Genomic DNA, 9,205 nt, shown 5'->3' on the forward strand with positions numbered 1-9,205 from the left:
CCCCCCCCCCCCCCCCGCAGCAGCCCTCGAGAGCGCACAGGCCTGGCGGGAGCGGTCCGGAGCCTGGGTCCCAAGAGTGAACGAGGATCCAGTGTGAAGCTCACAACAGGCTGGCACCCCCACCACCGCCCTCAGCCATCTGTCTGACCCTTGGCCGCTGAGAAGAGAAAGCTACTGCCTCTCTGGGTAATCCCCTCTTTAGCATCTTAAGAAATATCTAGGAAAGACGGCAGAAAGTGATTCAGTAAGAATGCCAGGTAGCATGAGAAGTCTGAGAGCAAAATGGGCTCTTTACCTTCCCCATCCTCATTCTTCTAGCCCCAGTTCTCTGGCGGGTAACTTCTCTGTCCCTCCTCACCACTCACTCAACATATCTGGAAACTTCTCTGTGCGACATTGTGTGCTAAGCCCCGAGGATACAAAGATGGCTAATGTAGCATCCCTGCCCCAAGGGGACAAACTGAGGCCAGCCAGGAGTAAGAACTGTGTCATGTGCGTCGGGTGTGGGGCAAGGGGAAAAGGAAAGCTGAATCCTTGACCACTTCTTGCAAGTGAACAGTTCCAAGAGGAAAGTCTTCTGTGCTTTGGGTCTTACCCGGAAACCTGAAGGCCATGCTCGGTATGGGGTGTCGGCACCCCCAAATAGCTGTGCTGTCTTAAAATTAGGTTCGTGGCTCCTTTTCCTGACCTCACACTACTGGTCACCCAGAAGCGACTCTCGGAAGCATAGAACCCAAAGCCTCAGATGGCCTCTGTGTGGTTGGTCCTCCCAAAGATGGTGACACTGAACCAGGTTTAGCCCGGAAAGATCTGCCGCCTTCCCATGGAAACGTAGAAGGAATGAAGGGACACCTGGAGAAGTGTCTGAACACAGACTAACTTAGTCCTGGCATTTTTGTCTGATCCTTATTAAAGTCCACAAGCCAAACCAGGCCATGGGATGACATTTATCATCAGGAAGCAGAGAGAAGGCCTGCATTCACAATCCCCTTGAATCTGGTGGTTTCTCTGTTCACCAAGACAGAATTTGCCTAAGCAGGCAAGCTCTGGGCAGTTGGAAGGGTTTTTGTTTGCTTGTGTGTTTTGTTTTGTTGGATGGGAGGGGGGAGTGGGGGCAACTCGGAAGCGACACAGGGTGACCGTTGACCTTTTACCCAGTTAAGGTCCTAAGGGCCCAAAGCCCAAGCGTGTGAACAGCGATTAAGGGGCCTGGTAAGCCAAGCTCGGGAACATGTTTCTTCAGGACTGGGCCCCGCCTGAGACTCAGCCTGATACCTGCAGCTCTCTACTCCACCTCTGTCACCTCCCTGCAGGCAGAAGGAGACAAGAGGCACATTGCCAAGGACAGGTTGAAAGCACCAGTCCAGGAGAATAAGACCATGGGTTTTCTCCGTCCTTAGAACTCCAGGTGAGCTCGGGCTCTGGGAGGCTTTGTAGCTAGAGGTGGTGGACACGAAGCTCCAGCCAATAGGAGAGCTTGGTGGCATCCCCAGGGATGCTGGGGAAGGACGCAGGTCAGGTCTGTGCTGGGCTCACAAGCCCAGAGAGCTGGAGTGGGGCTGGGGAGACGAATGGAAATCTCTCCTGGTCTTTAGGAAGCCTTGTTTATCATGTGCCAATTCACCAACCTTCAGAGCTGCTATTTGTGGTTATGGGGGGAGGGGGGGTCTAATGAGGGCCATTTAGCTAAAGCTGTGGAACCACTTTGTGGAATAATTCTCAGGAAATCGACGTCGGCCAGGAACTAGGAATCTGGGTGTGGCCGGTTCTGCACACTACCCTTGGCGGTCATGGAATAGTCCTGAAGCCCACCCACCCGAAACTCAGTATTTTGGTCAGGTTTGTTTTGCACTATCTCATCACGAACCCTGTGGTTTTCAAATGCCTCCTCCCTGCTGCGTTCCACAAGGTTCTTCCGTCCCCAGGAGGGTCTGCTGCCCAGAGCCAAAATAAACCCCGGGAGTTGGAAAAGAGGGCTGAGAGCCGCGGGTCTTTCCCTCTGTAATGTGTACCCACCTGCGTTTTAGCTGCATGCCCTGGCCAGCTACTAAGAAGGCTCCTTGAGTTTCTTTAGGTCAGCAGCCAGGGGAACAAGATGCTGCCACACTGGAAAAGACCCCTTTCCCCCAACTGTCCCAAATGTAGGTATCCCTGCCCTACCGCTCGCTGCCTGCCAGGTGATGTGGAGAACAAAGACAAAAGAAAAAAAGATTAATTTCCTTACAACCTACAGCCCACTGACAAGTCCTTGGGACAGGCAGAGTGCCCTTCCCCAGGAACTCAGGGGCTGCCTCGATGTTAGCAAAAGGCACTCTTAGCTTAACTTTGTCCTGACCTCCAGGATCCTGTGAGTCTTCCTTAACATGTAAAAACTCCTTTGGGAACTTCCTTTATCTCTAAACCCCAAGATATACGTTGGCAATCATCCTCCAAGCATATGACCCGCTGATATCCATCTGAAAGTTCTCATGACTAAGGTTTTACTAGACGGTAGTAAATGACCTTTTCCTAACAACAGCTAGCCCCTCAAGGTCCGGCAAACCTTGCTTCCAAATTCCTTAGAGGCTTACGCTCTCCCCAACCCCCTCCCAACTTGAAAGTATATAATGGGCCACTCCTCATGACCCCGGTGCAGCTCTTTCTGCCCACGGGTCCCGTCCCCGGGCTTTAATAAAACCACCTTTTTGCACCGGAGGCATCTCATGAGTTCTTTCTTGACCGTTCGCTCCCAACCGCCAACATTTTCCTACACGGCCTGGCACTGTGCTAAGGGCTGTGAATGGGGTGTGCTTCCAAGCTCCCCGCCCCTCAGCCACAGTTGTTATGGAGATAGAGCGAGAAGGTGTACAGAGATCACTTACACAGAGCTGGCGCAGAGTCGGGCCCCACAGACGGCCCCACCAAGGCCTGCTGGAGCGCCCATGGCCACCAGCATCCCTTCTTCTGAACACACTCTGTGACACTCCTTTAGCACTCACCACGAGCGCGGGTCTGCTCCCCTCGCCCAGAAGGCCTAGCTCTGGCTCACCTGGGTATCCTCCAGCACCTAGCACTCCAGCAAAGTGCTCACGGCAGAGGAGAGGCCCCAAAACGTTGCTTAGTGGACCCCCAAAACGCTCTCTACCCACAGCATCGGGACCTGGCCTCTCCCTCCACACTGCTGGTGATGGTTGATTTTGTGCATCGACTCACCTGGACTAAGGGACGCCCAGGGAGCTGGGGAAAAGGTTATTTTTTGGTGTGTCTGGGAGGGCGGTTCTATAAGAGAGTAGCTTGAATGGGTACTCTCAGTATAAAAGAAGCCCTCCCCCATATGGGGGTGGGGGGCCTCATCCAATCCGGGGGGCCTGATTACAACAGAAGGCAGAAGCAGGGAGAATGTGCTCTCTAGGCTGAGACACCCACCTTGTCCTGCCCTCAGACGTTGGCTCTCCTAGTCCTCTGGCCTTCGGGGTTGAACTGGAGCTCTACCTAACTGGCTCCCCTGGGCCTTTGGCTTGCGGACGGCGGATGGTGGGATTTCTCAGCTTCCATAATGGCAGAGCCAATCCCTCATAATCTTCCCGTATATCTATATATGTCCCATTGGTTCTAATATGCTGGGTCCTGTTCTCTCTCCTCCAGACGGTCAACCCCCTTGGCACAGAATGAGACAATTCTCTTCTTTAAATAACTGCGCTTTTTTCCCAGTCATTCTTTGTCCTGAGAGATTTCCAGTGTTTTTAAAGACTCGTGAAGCTTGAGGAGACTTCTGCTGTATCCGCGGTCGGGGAACGTTGTGGTCCCTCCGCTGTTGGTGAGCAAACATCGGATCCAGGCCTCTTTAGGGAAGTAGGTGGTTTGAGTTTTCTTTGGACTTGGGAGCTGGGCAGAGACCCCCAGGTACCCCCGGCAGCTGTGGGGGGGAGGGGGCAATGAGATCATGTCTGCAGAGGCCCGCAGCCCCTTGGAAGGAGATCCCTCTGTAATTTCTTGGAAAAGGCTTCTCCTTCCAGCCATGTCTGCTCACACCCTCTCAGTTTTCCTTGTCTGGCTGCCGGCACGAATAGCAGCCTGCGTGCTCCTGCCAAGTTTCCATTTGCTTGCCCTCTGCTCTTCTCATGCTTGGGTTTCTCCCCTCGGGACCAGGTGTGTATCTGAACACATGAGCCCGGGGTTAAAATTGTGTGGTCTCCCCCAGTGACTTAATCCTTCAGATAACTCTAATAAAGGCTGTCTGGGGATTTGGGGGACATGTTTCATTTTGTTATTTCATTTTTATGCATTCCCTCCCTCTATCTGGATATAGGATCCTGGGGAGGCAGGGAGAAGGTAGGTTTTCTCGGTGGGAGATGCCTGCCCGTTGGGAGCACAACCATTTGGAATTTGGGCACCCTTGGTCAGCCCCCTGTGCGCTCCTTCTCAGTGTACTGGTGTGGACACAGGGAGGGAGGCCGTCCGGCTCCCTAAACAGCTCCACCCAGGACACCATGCTACTAGGTTCCAGTCTGGCTTCTCGTGTTAATTTTCTTGGAGATTGATGGAAAATCCCTTTGCGTCTCTACTTTGGGTCCTCTCACCTGCAAGATAGTTGTTGCTGTGAGCTTTCCACAATTTCCCACGTGAACGTGAAGATGCTCAAGCAGAAGTCACCGCCCGAGGGAGGGTCCCGGGGCAGAGGGAGGGTGAGCTCTCGAGCTGGTGGAGGGGTAGGCCCAGCTGTAAAAGAGCTGGGCTGGCTGGGGAGGCAGCCCGGGAAGACTCCCAGTGCTGGCTTTGCCAGGCAGGACCGGCAACAGGTGGCCGGGAAAGGGCAGGCTGGACAGGTAAGTCGGGGTAGGTGGCAGGACCTTGACTACCATGCTAAGGAGACTGGGTTTTGCCTTGAGGACCAAAGATTCTGATTCTTAGCAGGGCGTCGAGGGAGCCTGGCAGGACTAGAGGCAGAAGATTCAGCCAGCTCATGGGGGACAAAGTGGCCTTCAGATATAAGTCGTAAGAAGAAGACCCGGTGGAACCCCAATAACTCTGAGGCCTTAAAGCAAGAAGGAGCCTTGTGAGAGTGCCTTGCTTCAGACCAAGATCCTTGCCTCACTGCGGGGCAGTCCCACGCAGTCCTTCAGCAACTGAACCAGCACAGTGACCCCAGCTCATCACCCAAAGGTGGGAGGAGGAGGCTGGGGCAGGACTCAGCATCTGCTTTGAAGGTGAATCCAAGGTGTTCTAAAAGCAGGGGGACTGAGGTCAAGAATATCTCTGTAAGGCTGGGGGGGGTGGAAAGTGTGAGTTCTGCAGTCCAACGTCCAAGTTGGACTAGCAAATGTACCTCTAATAGATGTGTGACTTTGTGCACATTCCTTAATTTCTCTGGGCCTCTGTTCCCTCATTAGCAAACTAGGAATCATAGTAACATCTACCCCATAAAGATAGTCTGACGATTTCCTGACATAATACACCCCTTGAACCATACCTTGTATAAGACTACAATAAAATGAAAATTGAATAATTTTGAGAATTTTGGGGGAAAGAGTGACAATTACCCTCATGTTCCTGATGAGGACAGGAACCTCAGGAGGTTCGTGTGCAGAGTCGCAGGACTGTCCAAGGGGCAACGCTCTATTAAGAGGCTGGCCCCCCTTCTCATCTTAGAGGCAGAGAGGAGGGAGGTGCTGGCCTGAGCCTTACACAGTGTCTAGTGTTCAAAGTGGGGGTGGGGGACAAAAATTATGGAAGTCCCTGTCCTGGAGGCTGAGTTCCTGGAGGAATCAGGTGGGCAGAATTAGAGGACTCAGGGCGGGCTCCATCAAACCACGCACAGGTGCTCTTCTCCCCAGGTTGCGGCAGGCATTCGCATTTCTTCTTGGGAGCAAGGCCACCTGACAGCCCGAGGCTGGCCGCAGCTGATGATGATCTGGCTGGCTAAGGGTCTTGCAACCCCGGGGAGGTGGAGCTCAAAGCTGCCGCCAGAGCCTGAGCGCAGAGCTCGTGCTTTGCAGCCCCTCGTCTGCACCTGCCGATCTCGGAAAGAGCCTGGAGCAGAGTAGGTGCTCATGAAATGCCCTAATGCTGGATGCGTGAATGGGTGAGTGAGTGCCACTTCCGTGGCAAAGGTCCTGCCGGGGCAGCCACGCCTCCCCCGCACCCCCGCCCCGGTCTGCTGGAGGAAGGGGCCTGCGGCGTCGGGGTCCCACCGCTCAGGTCTCTGAAGGCGCCGCCGCGGCAGCCTGGCTGCCCCGCTTCCCGGGGACCGCGCGGGCCCCGGGTGCGCGCGGGCCGGGGCCGCCCTGTCTCCTGGAAAGGTGGGAGAGAGAAGTGGCGCTCCGTTCCCGAAAGAGGCCGAAGGGCTGGGGCCGGGCCAGGGCGCCGCAGCTCCCGCTCCCGGGGAGGCAGCCCGGCCGACCCCCGGCTCCGCCCCGCGGGGACAGTCCCTCCCATGGCGCGCTGGCCTCGCGAACCCCCTCTCCCGGGCGGGGCCCCAGCGCGCACTGAGCGGCTGCAGGGGCTGCGCGAGTGAACCCTGTTCTGGGTTTTGAGGCAGAGGTACATTTTTGCCTTTCCCTCTTTGTTTCGTGATGTTGTTAGGGCTGGTTTGGAACCCGGCGTCCAGGGAGCAGGGGCGCCCGTAGGGGCGGGGGGCGGCGGGCTGGAGGGGCGCGGTGTGGGCTCTGTGAGGTGGGTCAGGTGAGTGGGACGCAGCCGGGAAGATGCGCGGAGCCCTTCCCGCGAGTACTTGGCACTTGGCGTCTTTGTTGTGGAGCTTCCTCCGATGCCTGGGGTAGTTGAGGGGCTGGGCGCAGGCCTCCCTATCCGATGGGGCTGGAGGGGGCCGGGGATAGGTGCCCCCGCCAGCAGACAGGCCCGGAGCGCGGACCCCAGACTAAACAGGAGACGGCGGGAAAGGCTGGCTCCGAAAAAGGCTATTTTTACATCCTCCTTGCCAGGATTCCAAGGCCCTGAGATACGGTTGAAAACAAAAAAGAAACAAAAGAAAGGATAGAGGAAAAATGGCACTCACTAATGAAAATTGTTCTTTCAACATTTCTGTGGCATGATTCCACCTGGCCAGCTGGCCCACCCCAGCCCTATGAAGTCAACCTCCAGCAACAGGGCCTGGGCCTCCGTATGTAATCGACAGCCCCCGCCCCCCGGGCCGACTCCAGCACCTCGGCAGATGGGCATGCTGGAGAGCTGGAGACACAAAGATGTTTGAATACAGGAGAATCCCCCACGCTGCACAGGCACTTCAATTAAAAAGGAACAGCGTTATTCATTGTCACGGGCTCTGAGCAGAGCTAAGAGAGAGCTCTTGCTGGAAGATGAGTTTGTTGTGGGATGGGACCCTGGAATTTGTAACTCGGACTCAGTTCTCCCATTTTCTGTACTCCCAAGCCTCAGCAGCAGGAAGGTGGAAGGTTCTAGTTCCCAGGTGCAGATAGCCTGCGTCCAGCCAGCCCTGTTTCTCGGAGAGGCCCCCACCAGCCCTGTCTCAGCCACCCTCTGGGAGGAAGGTGGGAGAAGGCCAAGGTCGTGTGGGTCGGAAGATACCCCACTGAAAGGCCTCTCTCTTCCAGAGAAGGCAAGTGAGAACGACAGAGGGACAGTGACTTGCCTACAGTCGCCCTTCCAAGACAATGGCCAAGTAGCCACAGGACAGCCGCTCAATGGCCCTCTGTGATGTGTAAAGCAGACGCTCCCGCCCTGCTGTATTTCCCGCAGAATTACAATTTGAGAGCAGAAGTGGCCTTAGAGATTGCTAAAGGCCACCCTGAGGGTTTCAGAGAAGGAGCCCAGGCCCAGGGAGGTGACATCCCTTCCCCAGGGCCAAACGGTGACAGGGGAGGTGACAGTCCAGCTCCAACCCCCTTATCCGTGTTTTCCTGAAACTGAGTCGCCTTTAGTGTCTCCAGAGTCCTGGAGGTCACTGGGGGTGGTAGGGAGAGGGCCCTGCTCTGGCCCAGGCCTCAGGCAGCTGGACAACCCCCCACCAGGCCTCTGGGGCCAGACTGACCTCCGGAGACAGAGATTCCCCAGGACAGAATCAGGCCTGGGCAATGGGGGCAGCAGGCTGGCTCTTCAGTGCCCCCGCGTGGCCAAACACTTAGACACCGGGCTGGGGACCAACGCTGCAGGTACTCTTTGCCCCCTAACCATCCCGCACGTTTCACCCCTGTGGGGCACTGGCCAGTGAAGCTAAGAAAGTCTTAGAATGAGACTCAGGCTATAAATGTGTGCCCTACCAGTGGCTGACCAGTATTTTGGGGAGAACCCTTGGTTCATTTATGAAAGCTGAGGACTCGTGGAGGACCCCAAGCTTACAGGAGCATAGTGGTGACATTAAAAAGCTCACCTCCAGAGCTTCCCCTTTGGTTCTGTCCTCAGCAGTTATCGAATCCCAGAACAGCCACCTCCCCCAGAGCAGCCCCTTAGCCACCCATCCCAGTGACTAAATTCCTGCTCATTATCAATGGTGAAGACACTCAGGGACACCTTGTCTCTGGGCACAGTGGGGACAGTGCCTCAGGCCGACAGTAGTTTTAACTTTAAGCTCTTTTAAAATGAGAAGGAAATATGAATATATAATAATGAATACAGCCTGGATTAAATTCACCTTTGTTCCAACACAGTGGTTTAAATTTTTATTAATGGAGGAGACCATGAGAGCAAAAGTATTAGGACTCACAACAGTCGTAATGTGGACCTGAAGACCTCATACCTCCAGAAAGCTCTTAGTAAAGTAAAACTAACTCTATTTCCAGAAATGAGGAACACGATTAGCTCATTCTCGTCTGTTGGCAAGAAGTTGACCAGTTCATTTTTCTCTGAGACGGGGCAAACAACCGAGGGAGCATGGTCAGGCCATACGAGCAGGAAGGTGAAGTCCTGTGATGCAGAGATGAGGGGCAGGGAGATGTGTAGCCTAGAGAGAAGAAAACTCAGGGCAAAAGACATGAACAGACATTTCTCCAAAGAAGACATCCAGATGGCCAACAGATACATGAAAAGATGCTCAGCATCACTGAGCATCAGGGAAATGCAAATCAAAACCACAGTGAGATATCACCTCACACCTGCCAGAATGACTAGACTCAAAAACACAAGAAACAATGGTAAAATGTGTTGGTAAAAATGTGGAGAAAAAGGAACCCTTGCACACTGTTGGTGGGAATGCAAACTGATACAGCCACTGTGGGAGACAAAATTAATTCAAAAAGTTAAAAATAGAATT

This window comes from Leptonychotes weddellii, chromosome 5 (assembly GCF_054177405.1).
Source record: "Leptonychotes weddellii isolate Sample4059 chromosome 5, ASM5417740v2, whole genome shotgun sequence".
NCBI classification, from domain to species: Eukaryota; Metazoa; Chordata; class Mammalia; order Carnivora; family Phocidae; genus Leptonychotes; species Leptonychotes weddellii.